Source organism: Asparagus officinalis, chromosome 6 (assembly GCF_001876935.1).
Source record: "Asparagus officinalis chromosome 6, Aspof.V1, whole genome shotgun sequence".
NCBI classification, from domain to species: Eukaryota; Viridiplantae; Streptophyta; class Magnoliopsida; order Asparagales; family Asparagaceae; genus Asparagus; species Asparagus officinalis.
In genome coordinates this window covers 19,435,300-19,457,328 of record NC_033799.1, presented here as the reverse complement: position 1 = coordinate 19,457,328, position 22,029 = coordinate 19,435,300, and the positions used below count along the sequence as shown (strand labels likewise).

The 22,029-nt window shown below is 42.0% G+C and overlaps 1 pseudogene; it reads right to left on the bottom strand.

Annotated features, from left to right (window-relative positions):
* The window catches only part of LOC109845847, a 74,774-nt pseudogene continuing 53,066 nt past the window's right edge, over positions 322-22,029 (bottom strand).

Here is a 22,029-nt window from a genome sequence, read left to right as displayed (position 1 = left end):
ATATAACAACCGAAGCATTCTGATTCATGTATGTTGATCACAAATACAAGTACTAGGAGAATACAAAATACAATTGACACAAGGAGAATACAATGAACTTAGCAATACATGGAAGCATACCCGTGTTGCTTCTCCAGAATCCATTTCTAGTATTTGAAGCCTCCTGCTTGCAATTTTCTTCCTCCAGGCCACTAGTAAAAGAACCAAATGAAATTGATTGCACTGGTCTAAAGATCACCCAACAATGCTGCAAGCTTATTCAATTTCGTTTTCCTTTTGTTAATTTACCCTTGCAAACTTACACAATAATACAAACACAAACGGTTTGTGGTATCAACTGCCTTTGCTCATAACGAAAATACAAAGGGGAAGTAACATGAACCACGAAGAGTTCAATTAGTAAAATTTTCATCTCGTTCATTCAACGTTTGTTTCAATGGCTATAAAAGCCTGAACCCATTCACCAAATCCACATGATCGTCGATAGACTTAGACAACTTCTCTGCTTCTCCAATGTATGGCTGGGGAGTCAAATTCAAGAGAACGCTCTTTGCTTCTTATGGCAATTGCAAGCCATCAGTGAACTTTTGAATGCTCTCCTTGCTGACAACTGTTCCTCTGGTGAGATCCTTCAGCTTCCCATATGCCTCTGGGACATTGTATTTGTGCATAACCTAATGCAAGAAAACAAGAGAGAGTCCATCAACAACAAGGGTCTCTTTTATTCTTTAATATTATTGATTATTTTGATGTTGATTGAGCAAATGATACTTTTGATAGTGTCTCGTTGGCAGATATTGTACTTTTATTGGAGGAATATGGTGATCTCACGATGAAGCAGACTATTGTACCATGATTTTTTGCTAAGGTTGATTATCAAGTTATGGCTCTCGCTGCTTGAGGGATTATGTTGATTAAATACCTTCATCATGCTAAGGTTGATTATCAAGTTATGGCTCTCGCTGCTTGAGGGATTATGTTGATTAAATACCTTCATCAAGAGATAGGTGTGTTTCTACCTCATGCTATGGAAATACGTGGTAATAATCAGGTTCTGGCTATATTGCCAATGGTACAGACTAAATCTCATGAGAACAGGAAGCATATAAAGGTTGATTGTCTCTTCATTATGAAATGATATTGAGCAAAATGTCATTTCACATGTCAATTCAGACAAATAGGTAACGGTTTCGCTAAAACATTACCTTTTTTTTTGGGGGGGGGGGGGTTTGGGGGAGGAAGGGGAAGGGAATTTTTTGCTTAGATTTAACTAGATGAAAATGACAGGTCTATATGCTCTTCCAGCTTAATAAGGAATGCTAGAATAATAGTTCGTAACTAGACCATCATTGAGACTTAATGTAATTATATTCTATCTGTTTTCAAGTGGAAATACCCCTCTCTTGGACTGTTATCTTTCCCAATATATAGTCAAAATGCTGGGGGAGGTGGAATTAGATGTTCTATATAAAACCTTCAAAAGCAATACAACATACAAGCAGACCTTTGATATTACATCAAATAACCAACAAAAGCAGAAAAAAGAAAAATTATACAAAAGCAATCATAATAAAGTCTATGTTTTTTCAACAATCACATGGGCTGTTGCAGCAGCCCATGTTTTTAATTTTTTATCAAAAGTTATGGGCCCTACTGAAGAAAATTTAAGATGTGTGTCCCACGAGCATAGTAAAATATTATTATTTTATTAGTGCATATTATTTTCCCAAATGCTATAAATAGACCCTAAATCCTTAAGGAAAATTCATTATAAAAATAACAATCAATATATACAGATATATATGTTGTAGAATAGCTAGTGCTTGTATAAACAGTGCCTAGACCGAGAAGGTCTTATAGATCGAGGAGATCTTTGCCTAATAGATCGAGGAGATCTTTGTCTTATAGATCGAGGAGATCTTTGCCTAATAGATCGAGGAGATCTTTGCCTTATAGATCAAGGAGATCTTGACAGTACTGGGTCGGTGCACACCAAAGTACTGGACTGCTATTCCTGGTAGCAATTTGGCCTTAGGATCCTTGCACCGGGGTAGGCCAAATAATGCTTTAAGCACAGCATTTTACAAACGCACAGCAGATGAGTTGGAAAATTTTAAATTACTGCACTTTTGTTTTCTATTCAGTTTTTGCTGTTATATATCTGTATTATTCCAGATTTAACCATAGACGCTAACAGTCTAAAGGGAAGTGCAATGTACTGTCGGGACTTACTGTTTGTATTAGTTTTGTAAGCACCTCCCACACCTGGTCCAGGTCTTCATTGAGACGATACTCATTTACCTACACATGATGGAGAAGAAATATTAAGAAACGAAGAGAGTTACAAAGCAGTGTAATTTCATGAGTCATGTCATTATTAAATATGTAATTTGGAATGAGACATATTGATGGCACTGTAACAAAAATGTACAATCAAAGTATTATTACTTTAAAATAATGAGCTTTAAACTTCAAACTAATTTGGGAAAGTTTCAAAATAAACTTGATTAAATGTAAGGGTGGCAAATTATGACCAGACCCATCAACCCGATCAGACCCGACTCGTTTATATTGGGTATAGGTCGAGTTATATGGGTCGAGTCATAAACGAGTCAACCCGAACTGACCCGTTTATTAGATGGGTAAAATAGGGTTGACCCGAACTGACCCATGTAACCTAATACCGACCCGTTTAATTCTAAATGGGTTGCAAACTCCAAATATGAAGATCATCTCCGTCGTCTTTATCCTCCTCCTTCTCCTCTCTCTCCTCTTCCTTCGACCCCCAGTTTCCCGCTAAGTTCAGCGTCTCTAGCACGGTCGGCCGCGTATCGACCCTCGTCGATTGTGAGCCAGCATTTCAACAGTCGAGATCGGTCGTGGTTCCGCTAGTACGGACAAGATCGGAGGAGGATAAGGGGTGGTCAAAGAAGGGGAGGAAATGGGTGCCCGACGTGCTCTGCGACCTGGCGAGCTGCGGGAAGCTGGAGAACCTGTCGCTGTCGGGGAATTACTTCACCTTGATGGGGGAGAGTTGCTGGGATCTGGTCGAGAGTGGAGCTCTGGATCTGAGGAGGAACTACGTTACGGGGTTGAAGGGTTAGAGGTCAAACTTGGAGTGCGCTGGTTTTTTTCTAAATCCCAGGTTCTGTTCGGTTTTGACTTTTATGCCGTGCGTGGATCAGAGGGACTGGGGTTTCGTCAGAGTGAGGTGATGGCCAAAAAGGCAGGGACCGTGGTTTATAATGCTGTGAATAAGCGGCAACCTAATCCTTAATTAGGATTGTTTATTAAAAGGGTCAACCGTGGTTTATAATGCTGTGAATAAGCGGCAACCTAATCCTTAATTAGGATTGTTTATTAAAAGGGTCAATCTCTTGTACAATCTATGTAGCAGTATTGCATATTTTGACTTGTGATTGTGAAAGAGTCAAAAGAATTTCATCTTGATCGATATAGTATCCACGATATTGAACTGAGATTTGATAAACGGGTCATTCGGGTTATATGGGTTGGGTCGGGTAACCCGTTTAATAAACGGGTCGGATCGCATTGACTAATTTGTTAAACGGGTCGGGTTGGGTCACACTTATACGGGTTGGGTCAACTATGACCCTACCCGACCCAACCCGACCCATTTCCCACACCTAATTAAATATTAACATTGGGATTGTCTTTATACGTCGGCAGCATATTGAGCAAAAAAGGAGGTTTGCCACTTTTAGATGTATCTTTCTTCGCATCAACTACTCGGACGTACAGACAGAATTTTTTCAAAAGAATCTTGCCAGATATCATAGTTATGGATCCTAAATAATAGATCTAAAGGAAATTGAAAAGGATAGCAAATACATAGTTCATATAATATTTTTGAGGGAAATGGTTAGTACAATTTTAGAAAAGAAATACTTTTATAGAAAAAAACTTAAACATCCATAAAATCATATATATTATTAGATGGATGTACATCGCATAGAAATTATGTTGACAGCAAGATAAGAATTCATCTTGAAATGGATCCACATTTCTATGATATTGTAATTCACAGAATTTAGCATCTTGCATTAGTGATGAATTCAAATTCAACATATTCCCAGCCCAAATAGTTAAAGCAAGAACAGAACAAACAACATACATTAAGCAAAGAACAACGACAGCGGCACATTTCCTACCAATAACACATCTAGCTTTATATCTAATTCTCTAGTGATAACCATCTCATACAGATTTTACTACTAACCTGAAGCTTCCATATTCCTTGTAGTGCACTTTTGTATGCCAAGAGAGAATACCGAGATCTAATACCCAAATTCCTCAAAACAGTGGAATCAGTCAAATCCCTCTGTTAATGATTACACATGCAATAAGTATAGTATCACTTTACCAAAATGAAACACTGAGACGTGTTTTTTGAACTGTGATATAGCACTAAACTTCACATTAGGTACTCCTCAAGAACCATGAATAAAGATGGGAAAGTAAATGATACACACCTGCATACACGAGATGGGCAATTTCGAGCTGAGAGCTAGCAGATAAAATAGCATTAGCCAAAAACAAGTTGCCCTCACTATTTTCAAAATCAATGGGATTAACTTTATGAGGCATAGTTGAAGATCCAATCTCCCCAGCCTTGGTCATCTGGAAAAGCAAAATTATCATGAAATCGTTTATTTCCAAATTGGAAGTTTTGGAGCTAAAATAGGTCCCAATATTATAGGGGTATAGTTGTCAAGCATAAGAAAGTTACCTGCTTAAAATAACCAAACGAAATGTAGCTCTATATGTCCCGATCAAAATCAGTCAGGATGTTATTAAACTGAACAACTACATTGAAAAGCTTTGCGATATAGTCATGCGGCTCAATCTGTATACGGAGCAAGCAACAGGCTCAGATAGAGAGTATGCATGCAAGCCAAGTGCCATTTCATTCATAGGCCACATTAACGTAACCTTTCAGACAACACAAACTTAACAAAATTATTAGCTGGCGCTGCAATTCTATTATTATTTATGCACTAACTGGTTGGTATAGAATAGGCTAATTGATAAATGTACTATAATTCCAAGATAGATGGATAACCTGCAAGTGTATCTACATATTATCAAGCATGCACATCATAGTATCTACTTATTATATGAATCACCTTTTGTAAACTCTTGAAACAAGAAATGGCAAAAAAAAACCTACATTTCAGTCACCTGAGTCGATTGCAAAACTCTTATTAAAGAAAATCTCGAGGCTCTATTAGTTATACACTTTTACAGTTTGTATAATTGCCTAAATCTTCACGAGGACTGTTTACTAGTAAACTAGTTCAAGCAGAGAACAAAGAATACAAGCAGTAGTGTCAAAAAAGTACAGGTAAATAAAGTACTCCTCCCATTAATGAAACCTATCCAAGTCATCCACAAAGAAAAAACCATATCAAAATCGTCTATGCACTACTTAATTACGCAAAAAAATCCATCAAGCTAAAATTAATCAGATAGGTAAACCTTGCAAAGAGAAAAGTAGTAGAAGTAAATAAACATGCCTGTGTCACGTAAGGGTTGAAACCTAACCACAAAGAGGTCACGAACTCAGCTGCAATAGTTGTCCTATCAATATCAGGATATGCAACTTTATGTGCATTGTAGTTTCCAACAGCTCCAGCACACTTGCCCAATATTTACACTTTTGTAAAGGTCTTCCCTACTTCACTTAGTCTGAAAGCACAATTTGCGATCTCCTTTCCCAAAGTAGTGGGTGAAGCAGGCTACAAAGGGAGTTAGAAGATATCAGAACTAAACAACATAAACCTTTTACAAAAGCAAATCATTTATTCCTGTAGCATAACGATGAAAATTATCAATATGATATTTTAGCTGCTTTGAGCAGTCAACTTAGTATATGTCCGCTTCTAATATTAGCCATGTCACGCCCCGGCCTGACGGGTCCATTGGTGTGGTACAAGCCGTGGGACCCAACAAGTGTAACGTGTTGTTTGGCTCAATCTACTGCCAAAGTCGACTAACCGATGTTACACTTAAATAATTTAAGCCTCTTAAATTCTCACTCATTTGTTGATGTTGGAATAAATAAGAGTGTCACAAACACCCTGTTGTACGCAACAGAACCGAAGGCACACAAATACAAACGAGATTGGAATACTTATCAACAACCAAACAAGTAACACAAATGCAAGACAACAGATTTTACGTGGTTTGGCAAATCTGCCTATGTCCACGGGAGCGGCACAATAATTTCTTATTAATAATAAGAAATTACAAATAAGAGAGCGAATCTAAAACTTGAGATCTCTCAAACAAATAGCAATTAATTTTATTCCAAAATCAATGCTCAAACACACACTCTCTCTCTCTATTAAAATACTTCCCCAATTAATAATCACCAACCCCTTCTCAACAGTAATTGAGAACAGGGACAAAAGGGAATAAAAATCAAAAATTTTCCAAACTGCAAAGAGAATGGAAGCTCAAGAAATTGCCGTCGCCAATCTCTTCTTCTCTCTCTGCTCTCGCGCTCACTAATTCACGCACGAATATGGTTTCCCTTTTATAGGGAAACCCTAGGGCGGTCGGTCTATGCACTCCAGTTATGCTCCAGCTGGCTCCAACCATGCACAGGCGAGGTTCACTCTGCTGCAGGTGAGATCATGGGCGAGGGCGACATCAACAGGCGAGATCCGCTACAGGTGAGTTCGATCCACGCAGCAGGCGAGATCCGCTCGCCTCCCAAGCTCGACCTAGCCACACACTTCGCCTGCAATCTCGAACAGGCAACTTTCCTCACCTCCTCAACTTCGCCATCGACCTCTATAGGCGATCTTCCTCACCTCCTCAACTTCTCCATCGAAGGCGAGCTTCGATCTCAGGTACGATCTTCTACAAATCTCCACCTCGGTGAACGTTTCCCCAAAACTGAGCTGACACCAACCAAAACAAATATCCCACTTGTTGTGTCCAGTACGAAGTGAAACAATTCACGACAATGGACTCAATCCATAATAAGTCAGGAACCAAATTAGAATGAGACCATTCTCCAAACGTTGATGTTTACTCACCAAATCGGCTGCATCATAAAGACTTGCCTATGTATCCTCTTGTCCAAGGAAACAGGCCTTCACGTAGTTCACCACATGGCCTCCAAAGGCCCTCAATAGATAAGAATGTTTAATAATTCCAAACAATGACCAAATTTCACTCCAGTGATAACTTTGGTCAACATATCTGCCGGATTATCCTTTGTGTGGATCTTCTCCAATCTGACATCCCCATCATCCAATACATCTCAAACAAAAAAAGAATCTAACATCAATGTGCTTGGTACGAGCATGATATACCTGGTTCTTGGCCAAATAGATAGCTGACATGCTACCACAATGTACCCTGATGGTATCCTGTGTAATCCCCAGGTCATCCAATAACCCCTGCAACCACAAAACCTCCTTTACAGCTTCAGTCAATGCTATATACTCTACCTCCGTAGTGGAGAGAGCCATTGTAGACTAAAGTGTACATCTCCAATACACCGGTGCTCCTACTAGTGTAAAAACATATCCAGTAGTAGACCGACGCTTGTTAAGATCCCCCGCATATTCGGAATCCACATAACCAATACAATCCTGCCCATTCTTCCCATTCTTAACGAATACCAAACTAACATCCATGATACCTTTTATATACCGTAGAATCTACTTCACGGCCTCCTAATGACCCTTTGCTGGGTCATGCATATACCTAGATACCATGCTCACGACCTATGACAAATCTGGCCTTCTGCACACCATCGTATACATCATGCTACCCACTACATTGGCATAAAAAACATTGGACATGTATTCACGGCCCTCAACTGAAACAGGTGACATCTTAGCAGATAGCTTAAAGTGGGGAGCTAATGGAGTACTCACCGTCTTGGCATTGCCATCATAACTGAATTTCTTCAGCATCTTCTGTAAGTAACTCCTTTGTGTCAACTTCAGCCTCCCCTTCACCCTGTCTCTCTCAATCTCCATACCCAATATCTTCTTTGCTTCTCTAAGATCCTTCATCTCAAATTCGGATGACAGTTCCTTTTTTAACTTTCTAATAGCGGAAGTATTCCTAAAAGTAATGAGCATATCGTCAACATATAACAGCAAATAAATATACTCACCATTCTGTAGCTTGTGCATGTAAACACACAGGTCATATGGGCTTCTCGTGTATCCTCATCCAATCATGAAGTCGTTGAATCTCTTGTACCATTGTCATGGTGGTTGCTTCAATCCGTAAAGAGACTTCTTCAGCTTGCATACTAATTCTTCCTTTCCTAAAGCTTTGAACCCCATAGGTTGTGTCATGTAGATCTCCTCTTCTAAATCTCCATGTAGAAAGGCTGTCTCAACATCCATCTGGATCAAATCCAAATCTAGCTGTGCTACCAACGCCAATAGTATTCTTATCGACGAATGCTTTACAACAGGTGAGATTTTGATCCTATATCTAGAATAGGTCGTATCAACCTAAAGCTGACTTCGGATAAGATTTTGATCCTGCAGGATGTCCACCATGTCCTAAATTAGATTAGATTAAATACCTTCATCAGGAGATAGGTGTGTTTCTACCTCAGGCTATGGAAATACATCTGTAGGCGTCTAAAATTGCCTATGAGAGCCCGCATGCAGCTCGAAGCAAGGCTATGGAAATACATCTGTAGGCGTCTAAAATTGCCTATGAGAGCCCGCATGCAGCTCGAAGCAAAGAGTGGACGAGTCAAGAAGGCTTACCCAATTGCCTCACGCGCGTCGGTCAACACGCACACGCCAGTTAGCTCGTAAGCGTTGGTCAACACGCGCACGTCAATCAGCTCACGCGCGTCGGTCAACACGCGCACATCAGGCACCCCGCGTGCGTTGGTCAACACGCGCATGCCAGTTAGCTTATGTGCATCGGTCAACACGCGCACATCAATAACCTTGTACGCGTCGGTCAACATGCTCACGTCATTCAGCTTGCACACTTCGGTCAACATGCACACGCCAGTTAGCTCATGCACATCGGTCAACACGCACACGTCAATCAGCTCGCGCACGTCGGTCAACATGCGCACGTCAGTCACCTCGTGCGCATCGGTCAACAAGCTCACATCAATCAGCTCGCGCACGTCGGTCAACACGCGCACGTTAGTCACCTCGTGCGCGTCGGTCAACACGCGCATGTCCGTTAGCTCACGCGCGTCGGTCAACACATGCACGTCAATCAACTCACATGCGTCGGTCAACACAATCATGTCAATCAACTCACGCACATCGGTCAACACGCGCACGTCAGTCAACTCGCGTTCGTCAATTAGCCTCAGCGAAGCGTACAAGTCAACGAAACACCGAAATGCGAAAAGAGAGAGAAAGAGTCTCAACTCGCGTGGGGGTGCGAGTCACCACCTGGTAACCCATGCGCGCGGTTCACCACGAGGTGAACCACTACCGCGCGGGTCAGCACGAGCTGTTTCGCGCAGGTTAGACCCAAAAATACATTTTGACGGTTTTCGACGGGTTTTCTCGAGATTTATCTATTCCATGGGTTCCCAACTGACTTGATATCATCCACAAACATGGTTAGGTCATTATTAACTAAAGATAAGGCCAAATCGCTCATTCTCATCCGTATACCCGCATCTGAAGCCCTATAAATATGAGCTTAAGACCTCCATTTTACGGATTTGGAATTTTATCAAGGGGGCGAGGTGCTACTTGATTGAGGAGTCAAGGAGCACGAAATTTTAGTGAAGGTTAATCAGATCCCAGCGAACTTCAGCATAAAGAGGAAGGCTTTCGGAGGATCTGAACCCGTATCCCCCCATCCGTTCCTTGAGATTTGGCTTAGTCTTAATCTCGAGAAGAGCTACAGATTTTGCTTGGTCGATTTCAGGGCTTCGTGTGAATACTTCTTTGGTGAAGTAAGAGCTCTATCAATTTTCCAGTAACCGGATCTGATCCACGGTCGTCCATGCATATTAACATCCCCGGCACCGGCGAAGACCCCACGCAAGCAAGAGTTGATAAACAGTTCTTGTGTTTATTTTCAAGAGAGTTGTAATCTATATTTTTGTTATTTGAATTCATTGTAAATGATTAAAGTTGTAATGGAATTGATAATGAAGACTACTTTCGATGAAAACAAGCTGGCGACTACAATGAGAGCCAATAGCTTCGCTGCCGAAGCTATCGTACCGCAACCAGCGATCAAGATCTTAGTGAATGAAGAGGTCAAATTTAAGTTCGACCAACAGAATTTTGAGGAATATTTGTCCTCCTCCAGATCCGCCTCTCCTCGCAGATCCAGAAAAGTCCGACACGAAGACCCGAGAAGATGATCTTCGTGTCGTCGCCACTACAGTTGTAAATCGAGACGTGTCACCGATATCTGGTGAAGTTAGATCAGCGGATCTGAACTCCTCCTTGACCAAAGAGTCAGTCACTGAAGGTACGCTAACGTTGTCAAAGAGGGCGCGCTAAAGACGGCGTCAACGCCTTACGCGTCAACTTGCTAAGGCTTTGGAGCTAATGGATGGGATCCACTATGATGTGGATCTGAAATCTAGGCAGTCCCAAGAACAACAATGGTGATCGAGCAAACCCTCCTCTAAAGTAGAGAAAACGAATGGGTATGCATTAAGAGGACCTGCTCTACCCTTGAGGAGCGAATCCAGAAGCACCGCGTATTGCTTGCGCAAGCCCAATTTCTTGTGCAAGAAGCCAAAAAATTGCAGAAGGAAAAAGTGGAAAAGAAGCCACCAAGACTGCAAAAAGTATGGAGGCCAAAGTCCAAGACGGCGGCCGAAAAGATCAAAAAATGCAGGTCACTTCAATCTGACCCTCCCCACCGCGGGTCACTTCAATCTAACCCTCCAAGCCATGAGTCACTTCAATCTGACCCTCCCAACCACGGGTCACTTCAATCTGACCCTCCCGGTCGCAGATCACTTCAATCTGACCCTCCCAGCCGCGGGTCACTTCAATATGACCCTCCTAGCCGCTGGTCACTTCAATGTGACCCTCCAAACTGCGGGTCACTCAAGTTTGACCGACGTCAGGACCAAGACAGAAGATGTTCTACACCTGTTTCTCTGATTCCATCGAGTTCCGCACTTTCAGTGAAGACTTATAGCAGTGTAGACTTGTCCAAAAGCAGGAAGACGATAGCCGATCGCCTTGGTCCTTTGCATGATGATCGAGGCAATGCTCCAATCAAGGAATGTTTGGGCCCATTGAATGAGTCTCGAACGGTTTATCAAGCTGGGGGTCGTAATCATCCTCCTAAGTAGTGGAAGAGAATGCATGATGGAAAAATCCTTACAACCGACCGCATTAGATTGCGCATCGAAGTCCGGGAGCCCGTGAGGTCCTACCCTCACGAATACGTAGCCTCGAACATGTGACTCCTGAAGACGCTAACAAAGCGTTGAGTTCCCATAGGAAAGCGTATTCGTCTAACGATGACGTTATACCTAGGGGGTTGTACTAACACACAATGGGTTGCTCCAGCCATAAGACCGATGAGTTGTACTATCAAGCTAGGGGTATGAACAAGTCCCAAAAAAGAAGTACCCGAGAAACAGATTCTCATTGTTCGTGTGCCAAGATTATCAAGGCAGTGTTGTCAAAATGTTGCTGTCCCAAACCTGCCCTGGAGAGAGTTTCAGTATTTGAAAGAATCTCCACCGGAACATCCGAGTCCAAACCAAGGCGTTTCCGTAGAAAGAAATCAGCCACTCAAAATGATGAATTTTCAGAAGTGTCCGTCAACATGACCAGCAAAGGAAAGTCAACACGACACTTTAGTCCGGACAAGTTTTTAGGAATATCCCAACGAATAACCTGATTGCGATCAGGGACCAGTAGACGAAGGGATTACCAGAGAATGCAAAAGGGACTATCCTCAGATGACGAAACGTCGGATGCTTGCTCGGCAATGGCTTCTGATGATACGACATCCAGTGCGGGACGATCCTATGAGTCATATATGATCAACATAGAACAAATGGCTAAAATTCTCAAAGACGCTCTAACCAAGCATAAAGAGAATTTCAAATTTGAAATGGAGATGGCTATGCAGGAGATGAGAGAAATGCATAGCCAACAAATTGTGGCGCTAACAAATCAGTAGGGAGAGTCCAGTTGTCGCAATAATCCTTACCAAGTTGATAGTGATCGGGAAGTAGACGAGAATGCCAACATGGATATCCCTCCCGTTGATAACAATGCTAGGGGTGGTCCCTCAGATGATAATAATATGAAGGATGATTACATCACTTCTCTTCAGGATCGCTAAAAGAAAGATACGAGCAAGGATAAAAAATGAGGGACTTAGAGAGCAAAATCAATGCGTTGATGACTGCTCAAGAAGTAAAGAATTTTGGAATATTGTGTCATACCTGAGAGAGTGGGAATTAATCCCATACCCGACGAAGTTTAATTTGATCAACTTCACTTCGTTTGACGGAAAGGGTTCCCCCCACTCAGCACTTAATATACGTCAAGTCTCATTTGTGAATAATCTTTGGCAATGAGCCCTTGATGGTCCGGTCATTCGTTGGCACTCTTCACTGAGCAGGCTTCGATTGGTATCGCCATCTTAAGCTGAGGAGTATCAATAGTTGGGATGACATGAAAGACATGTTTCTCACAAATTTCTTCAATGACGACACTAAGGTTTCAATCGGAACATTATTTGATGAGAAACAGAAGGATAGAGAATTAGTCGAGAACTTCGTCAAACGATTCTAGAACAAAGCAATGAATTGTCGAGATCCGATCAGCGAAGACATCGTCCTTGAAACTTGTCATAATAATCTTTCGTTGGATATCCTCGAAGTCATGGGAATGGCGCCATCCAAAACCTAGAGGGATTTGAAGGTGCGAGGAGAACGAGCCGAACGCTTCCTCAAGAGGAAGAAGACCAAAAGAGGTCAAACGACGACAATTGCTCCATAGCAGAATTTTGTCCCTCAGGGTAAAGGGAAAGCACAAGCGAACGCAGTCGACGCGAACCAAACATTCGAACTGCAAGCGCAACTACAACCACAACAGCAGTAGACAAAGGTGTCTTAACAGTCACAGTGGCAACGACAACCTCAAAAGCAGAAGGCTTCGGAACCGAAATTCCTGAAGGTTTATTTTTTTAAACAAGACGAGGTCCCCGGTATTTTTAAATACCTCATAAAGAACAACAAGATCAAGTTGCCTCCGATCCAGGATCAGGAAGACGCTAAAAGGGTTAATGGCCCAAAGTACTGCGCATTCCATAGAGCGGAAAGATAAAATCTAGGGCTTGATCGATGTAGGGGTCATCACTATGAAACAATCTAAGGAGAAGAAGGACGGTACGAACGCAGTGTCAATCAACTTTGGATCTGTTCTCCTGAATTAGTTTCAGCTTGACCCCGTAATGAATGTAGCAGTGAAGACCGTCAACGACAATCCTCACAAACAACGCTAGAAAGGGCTTGTGCCACACACAACCCCAAATTGTGAGATTCTCTGGGTCCATCCCGATCTGATTGAAGACGAACAGTAGGCCGAATCGTCATCCAAGAAGAAATCAAAGGGCAAAGGAAAGTCCTGTTGTAGAGCCTCGGCCATTCCAGAAGGAAACGATGAAAGAACCCCTGCTTTCCTATTCTCCAAAGATGAGCAAGAAGTCTTTGCTACCCGGAGCGGGAATGAATACCATTTCAAATACCCGATCGCCTCCGTGCAGTTAGCTAAGCAGGGGATAACCAAAACTATTCCCTCCAAGATATTAGCAGAAATGGGAGTGGTCACAACTCCCCCGGCACCTGTTGAAAAGACTCAACAAAAGCTAAATGAGAAGGAGCCCTTACACCAAGAGGTTCAGAACCCGAAACAGTCTTGATTCAATCAACCAATTGGAAGAGACAAACCGGGAAGCTCGAGCACTCCGCACCGCTTCAACATTATGACATAGTTAGCCAATATACCAGCTAGAATAACTCTATATGAGCTGTTATGTCTCTCGAAAGACATGAGGGAGGCATTGCAAGAAGCCTTGGCAAATTCTAACGTTTTCTTGACTCAGATCAAGCCATCTCCTGAGGAACCAGAGCCGCCAGTTCAACATTGCAATCTCGCGGCACACCACTTTCCTTGCATTTCTTTCACCAAGGAGGACATGCAAACAAAGAATTCAAAGCATGACCGACCCTTGTATTTCATCGGACATATTGGTTCCAGCGTTGTCAACCGGATCCAAGTTGATCCGGATTCCGCTGTTAGCGTCATGCCACTCCGATTGATATATAGTTTCGGAATACCGGCCAGTAAGCTAGCCTCCACAGGCACTATGATCTACGGATTCAACACCAGTGGATCCAGATCGTTGGGTAAAATTTGAGTAAAATACCAGATTGGAGATTTTACGTCAGAAGTCACGTGTTATGTGATCGACGTAGAGACTTCCTATAACTTACTGTTAGGTCGTCCTTGGATCCATGGTAACGTTATAGTCCCTTCTACCCTCCATCAGTGTCTTAAATATGTAGACACTAATAATGAGGTCAAGACGGTAATCGCGGATAAGCAACCGTTTAAGGTGTTATAAAATTATTTTACTAACTTCCTTCTCTACGGTGCTGAATCCGATACTGAACCATCAGCCTAAGGCACGGAAAATGAAGAAGAAGATGATACCGAGGCTGGGTTTGATTACAACGATGGTTTTGTACTTAATGACATTGTACCCATGTAATCAATCTTGATGATGAAGAGTCATCGGATAGTAGCTATAATTGGTAATTTGCCGAAGAAGTACCCATAAATGATGATTTAGAGTACTTGTTGTGTCTTGATAACGTCATGAAGGGGTTGTATAATGACCAAAAACTGTGTATGCCATTTTAATCATTTTGTATGATGAAAAAGCATGTTCAGGACTCGTTCGAAATGACACTTGTCGTCCCAGCAAAGGCAGGGGGTGAAAAGGAAGTTGTCTACGGTAAAGGAAAAGAATTTTCGATACCAGACCACTTCTTGGAAGAAGATGATGATGATGATAAACCTGCCTCTTATTTATTTAGATATGATACAAAAGCGTGTAATCTCATAGAGAGATACAGATATGACTTCGCACTCGGAGAGGATCTTTGTTTTGGTTGAGGTCCATGAGTTTCGCCTGGTATGGCCTATGTACCAAAAAGAAAACCCGATAATTATTATAGCCATAAAAGAGGTTTAGGTTATGTCTCCTCGTCCGATGATGAGTGCTGCTAGTAGGTCATTGATCAAATAGCTAATAAGGGTAAAGACGTATATTCTTTTGATTCTTCAGCCCGGGAATCCGATGCTAGTCTTGGCGAAATGTTCAAAAGACTAATGTCGAACATGGCTACGATCGACCCCATCACAATAGAGGAAGATGACCAAATGCCAATTTAGGAAGACCCTTGGGTTCATCAACTGAATATGCAGCATGGTGATAGGCTTGAACAAAGGGAACCCCTACCGAGGATCAAGTAATCCAGGTAAATATGGGTGACGAGTATAATTAGAAATCGATATTCATTAGCAATAGTCTCTCACCAAATGAGAAAGAAGAGCTAATTGCCCTCATTAGGGAGTACATTGATGTTTTTGCAAATAGTCTCTCACCAAATGAGAAAGAAGAGCTAATTGCCCTCATTAGGGAGTACATTGATGTTTTTGCATGGAAGTACGAGGATATGCCAGGACTCGATCCAAATGTAGCAGTGTATCACCTCAATATTAAGCCGGATGTCAAACCTATCAAACAACAGCAAAGACGGTTTCGTCCGCAAATTATGGAGGCAATCGAGTCTGAAGTTAAAAAGCTTATCGACTTGGGTTTCATCAGGGAGGAACAACATCCTGAATGGCTCGCCAACATCATCCCGGTACTTAAGAAGAATGGGAAAATCAGGATTTGTATCGATTTTAGAGACCTTAACACCGCCTGCTCGAAAGACAATTTTTCTCTTCCTATCACGGATGTTATCATCGACAATATGTGTGGATTCTAGAGAATGTCCTTCATGGATGGATTTCTGGTTATAATCAGATAAAGACGCATCCAGATGATGAAAAACATACGGCATTCAGAACACCCCTCGGCGTTTTCTGCTACACGGTTATGCCCTTCAGCTTAAAGAATGCAGGTGCCACATATCAGAGAGCCATGTCAAAGAATTTCTAGGAGCATCTCTAGAATACTGTCGAATGCTACATGGATGACCTAGTCGTGAAAAGCCGTGACAAAAATGATCACATCAAATACTTGAAGACGATGTTTGACCTGATGCGAACTCATCAACTGAAGATGAATCCTACCAAATGTTTCCTCAGAATGTCCAGCGACAAATTTATTAGATTCGTCATCACCATCAAGGGTATTCACATCGATCCTAATAAAGTGAAGTCAATTAACGAGTTGAAACCCCCGAGAAACCTTAAAGAGCTCAGAGGGTTACAAGGACGGTTGGCTTATATCCGTCGGTTCATCTCGAACCTTTCGGGGAAATGTCAACCATTCTCCAGGTTCACAAAGAATGACGTATCGTTCATATGGGACGACGCTTGTCAAAAAATGTTTGAGAATATTAAAGAATATCTCTCAAAACCCCATATGCTCGTTGCACAGAAGTCAGGCAAACCGTTCTTGATTTATGTCAAGGCGACGAGCCACTCGTTAAGTACATTACTGGTACAAGACGATGATAACTGTCACGAACAAGCCATATATTACTTAAGCCGGACCCTCATGGGTGCTGAATCTAGGTATCCAATGATTGAAAGGGAGTGTCTCGCCTTGGTGTTCGTGATTCAAAAGATGCTGCACTACTTGGTCGGACAGACTATTTACGTCATTTCCAATATTAACCCAGTCTGGGTGTTCGTGATGCAGCCAGCTTTCATAAATTAACGGTTAGCAAAATGGGCACTGCTTAACCCAGTCTGGGTGTTCGTGATGCAGCCAGCTTTCATAAATTAACGGTTAGCAAAATGGGCACTGCTCCTGTCCTAATATGACCTACACTTTAAACAACAGAAGTCAGTCAAAGGACAAGCTATTTGTGATCTCCTAGCAGCTAACCTAACTACGGATACCGTCGAGGTATATGACGATTTACCAGATGAGACTCATGAAGCCAACGTAACCTCCCATCAATAGGTGTGGCATTTGTACTTCGACGGTGCTTCTCGAGCAACTAATGTAGCAAGTGCTCCTAGATGTTCTAAGATCTCCTCCAGAGTTGGAGTTGTCTTAGTTTCCACAGGAAAACATGTGATGCCTTGAGCCTACTCTCTAATCGAGCCGTGCTAGAATAATGTAGTTGAATATAACACGCTACTCATCGGACTTAGTTTCGCTAAAGAACTGGGGGTTGAGTATCTCGAAGCTTTCGGTGACTCCCAACTCAAAGTTAAGCAGTTTCAAAGAGTGTATGAGGTCAGGAATCAGGATTTGATACCATACTATAAGCTGGCCGTCGAGATAGCAGAATCATTCGAAGGATTCTTCATTGAGTACATTCCGCATCTACAGAACGTATACGCCGATGCACTAGCAGCATTAGCAGTGTCCCTGACGCAGCCTCCCGAAATGGAACAATTCGTTACGGTAAGAACTCATCAACTCTTCGTACTAATCTACAATATAGACAACGAAGAGGAGGATACTAAAGAAGTGCATTCAACACAAGTTGAGTTCGAGCCACGAGATTGGCGTTTTCCTATCATCGATTATGTCTTACACGAGATTTTACCGAAAGACATGAAGGAAAGGGACTCAATCAGATGGAGAGCACCAAGGTTCTACTATAACACAGTGAGTGAAACGCTATATCATCGGTGGTTTGCTACTACATTGCCTATTGACTAAAGAAGCTGAAGAGGTCCTTAGAGAAGCACACGAAGGAGTTTGTGGCGTGCACCAACCTGTCCCTAAACTTTATGACCGCAATAGAAGAATGGGATATTTCTTGCCCACCATGATAAATGACGCAGTCGCGTATGCCTAGAAGTGTCACACGTGTCAAATACACGCGAATTATATGCACCAACCCCCAGAGCATTTGCACCCTTCAGCTACGTCATAGCCTTTCGAAACTTAGGGAATGGACGTTGTTCGTCCTATTTTTCCCCCGTCCATCAAAGGCGACTGGTTCATCTTAGTGATTACCGATTACTTCTCTAAATGGGCTGAAACGATTCCGCTTAAAGAAGTAAAGTCGAGCAACGTGATTGCCTTCATCAAGCACCATATTATCTACCGATATGGTGTCCCAAGGCGAATCAAACATGAAAATGGGCCCCTATTTGTCAGTAACGCCTTCATTAAGTTTTGCAAGAAGTTTAAGATTCAAGACGTCTCGTCGAAAATTTACAATCCCACAACGAACGGATTGGCGGAGGCCTTTAACAAGACTATCATAAAGCTTTTATCAAAACTCATGAAGACTAATAAACGAGATTGGAATGATAAGCTTGGCGAAATTCTATGGGCCTATCGTACCACGGTCCGCACGCCGACGGGAGCGACTCTATATTCTTTGGTATACGGGTGTGAAGCCGTTCTTCCGTTAGAAATCCAAATTCCATCTCTTCGGATCACTCTTGCAACAGAGTTAACAACCGAAGAACAGCATCAGAAACATCTTGAAGAACTCGAGATACTCGATGAAAAGTGCTTAGAAGCTCAACAGCACATCGAGTTCTACCAAGCCAGAATTTCCTAAGATTTTGATAGAAAAGTTCGACAACAGAGTTTTAAATAAGGAGACTTGGTCTTAGCCATCCGACTACTAATGATCCTTAATGCCAAGAAGAAAGGCAAATTTGAACCTAAATGGGAGGGGCCGTTTATAGTAGAGATAGTCTACTCAAATAGTGCATATCACCTTATTACCAAGGAAGGCGCCTGTCTCAAGATACCGATAAACGGGAGGTTCCTAAAAAAGTACTACCCTTAGTTCATTCGGGATAACCCATGTAATGGGAAGTTCCCGGAAGAATATCACAAGGGGTATTCTTAGGGATAACCCGATAATTACAAAAGGGATAAGCAAGAAGTCCCCATATGGAATCTGAATGTCCTCATTGATGTAATGTATCTCATTACTGAGATTAAATTCACCAACTTTCGTGAATAGTTTTGTTGAGACGAGATTCGATCATTTTGACAAATCAATCTTCCCTCACGAAACCCCCACTAGTGTTTGACAATTCATAATCTTCCACCACTTCCATCGAGTGGCTAGTACAAGTCGGTATTTTCACTGCTATCTGTATTCCACTCCTACTGCTTTCTTGATCAAACCTATAAAAGTTAGGGCCAAGGCCAGAATCCCCTCTCGATTCCATCCATGAATGAGAGGTCCACTTTCAATTCGGGCAATCAAACCTATAAAAGTTACAATTGTCTCCAACCCACTCGGTCAAACCTATAAAAGTTAGGGCCGAAGTCCGAATCTTACTTCGATAAACGAAGAGTTATTTTTAGTTTAAGCAACCAATCCTATAAAAGTTAGGGTTGCTTAAATCTTTCTGATTCTCAGAGTGGAGATCCCACTCTTAGTTTCTCCTTTTCGGATTCTTAGAGTGGAGATCCCACCTTGCGTTTCCTCTGCAACTAGAGACAGAATATAAAATTCTTCCTCTTTAGTTTTGGGAGATAGAATGTAAAATTCTTCCTCTTCTACTGGGGTCCATCTTTACCCTAAAAGAAGACCTAAAGATAGAATATAAAATTCTTCCTCTTCAGTTTTGGGAGATAGAATATAAAATTCTTCCTCTCCCGCTCTAGGTTTGTCTTTACCTTAAGAAGACCTGGAGATAGAATATAAAATTCTTCCTCTCCAGTACCGGGTTTGTCTTTACCCCAACAAAGGACACAATTCTCAACTCCAAATCCATGCACCTCATGCACGGGGGATTTAATCTCGACCCCTAAGTAGAGATAAATCAATGCCTAACACGCGTTACCGGTTTAGTCTTTCACCGATTGAAAAAGACACCAGAAATCCAAGTCTGGAGAATTTTATCCTGAAGCCTAAGTAGGGATAAGTCAACGCCTAATACGCGTTATCGATTTAGTCTTTCACCGATTGAAAAAGATACCAGAATCTAATTCTAGGGACTGTTATCCTGAATCCTAAGTAAGGATGTGTCGGCGCCTAACACGCGTTGCGGGTAGTCTATTCTCGTGACAAAGACAAAGTCTATATAATCAATATCATAGCGTCAAGCCTAAGAGAATTCATTCTTTTAGCATAACGTTATATGCAGAATGGATTTAGACAACCCGCATGCTAGCCTAACTCAAACGGTAGTCGGTAAAGACATATCAAATCCGTTGATGGCTGAGGGTTTGCCAAAAATCCTATAAGTTTTGTGGTTGATTATTCCAAAAAGAATGAGACATTATACTAAAAGAGACATAATGAATGAAAAAAAACAAATATTTTCTATTAATGAATATTGAATTTGCAGGTACAAAAGTCAAAGTCAATTTACATGAAGCTTATGGCTAAGAACTTGTTGCTCTAACTTAGACAATTCTACAGTATAAGCTTGTTCAAGCTCGCTCTGTAGGGTAGTCCTCATAGAGTCCTCATCAGCAGCCAATACCTTCGTAGCTTCCGCTTTCATCGTGGCCAACTTCTCTTTGGTGAGAGCCAATTGCTTGGACATTTCTTCTCGAACGCGCTCCACATGTACCTTCATCATCTTCAAAGTAGCCTGAGCATCCTTCGCCGCTTTTAGCTCTAGCTCTAGTCGGGCTATTGTGGCTTCACCTGACGCAAGAGAAGAATCAATGTTGCGAAGAGATGCCGACTTGCCAGCACAAGCCGCTTCCATTTGGTGAACGAGACCCTCTTCTTCCCGAATCTTAGAGTCAGCAGATGCTTGAGCTTCGTGCCATGCTTGTAACTTGGCTTCCATCTGAGTAGCCACATATGAAGAAACTCCAGCTATCTAAAATTCCTTCAGCTTTTTAAGCTCACGCTCGAGGCGAACCAAGTCTGCGGTGATAGCGTCCGCCAGATCTGAATACCCTTGACTCCTTAGAAAGGTCACTTGATGATCAAGATATGACTTGAAGAGGTCAATGGAGAGCCCGTTGCGAAGAAGATTATCAACCATCTCGTTCACAAATGAGAAGAAAGCACGAACTTCCATGCATAGGAGGATTTTATCTTGGTCATTATTAGATAGCAGCGCCATGACGATATCATAAAGCTAGGCTGAGAGCCCTGAAAGGAAGAGTAACTACTTAGGAATTTTAGTCCGAGTAGTTTCAAGATAAATGTTGGAACAAAGCTCACCAATGGCGACTGAAGGCTCTTCAATTTGATGCTCTGCACTTGTCACTGCTTGCTTGGCTACATAAATCATTAGAGTTATTGCGGATGTAGTAGTCATGGATGTACCGACTTCTTCAGTTGGTATTGCGACCTGTTCAATATGACTGATCCCCGCAGCTGCAGTAGTCATCTTAGTCTCCTTTTCGGATTCTTAGAGTGGAGATCCCACCTTGCGTTTCCTCTGCAACTAGAGACAGAATATAAAATTCTTCCTCTTTAGTTTTGGGAGATAGAATGTAAAATTCTTCCTCTTCTACTGGGGTCCATCTTTACCCTAAAAGAAGACCTAAAGATAGAATATAAAATTCTTCCTCTTCAGTTTTGGGAGATAGAATATAAAATTCTTCCTCTCCCGCTCTAGGTTTGTCTTTACCTTAAGAAGACCTGGAGATAGAATATAAAATTCTTCCTCTCCAGTACCGGGTTTGTCTTTACCCCAACAAAGGACACAATTATCAACTCCAAATCCATGCACCTCATGCACGGGGGATTTAATCTCGACCCCTAAGTAGAGATAAATCAATGCCTAACACGCGTTGCCGGTTTAGTCTTTCACCGATTGAAAAAGACACCAGAATCTAATTCTGGGGACTGTTATCCTGAATCCTAAGTAAGGATGTGTCGGCGCCTAACACGCGTTGCGG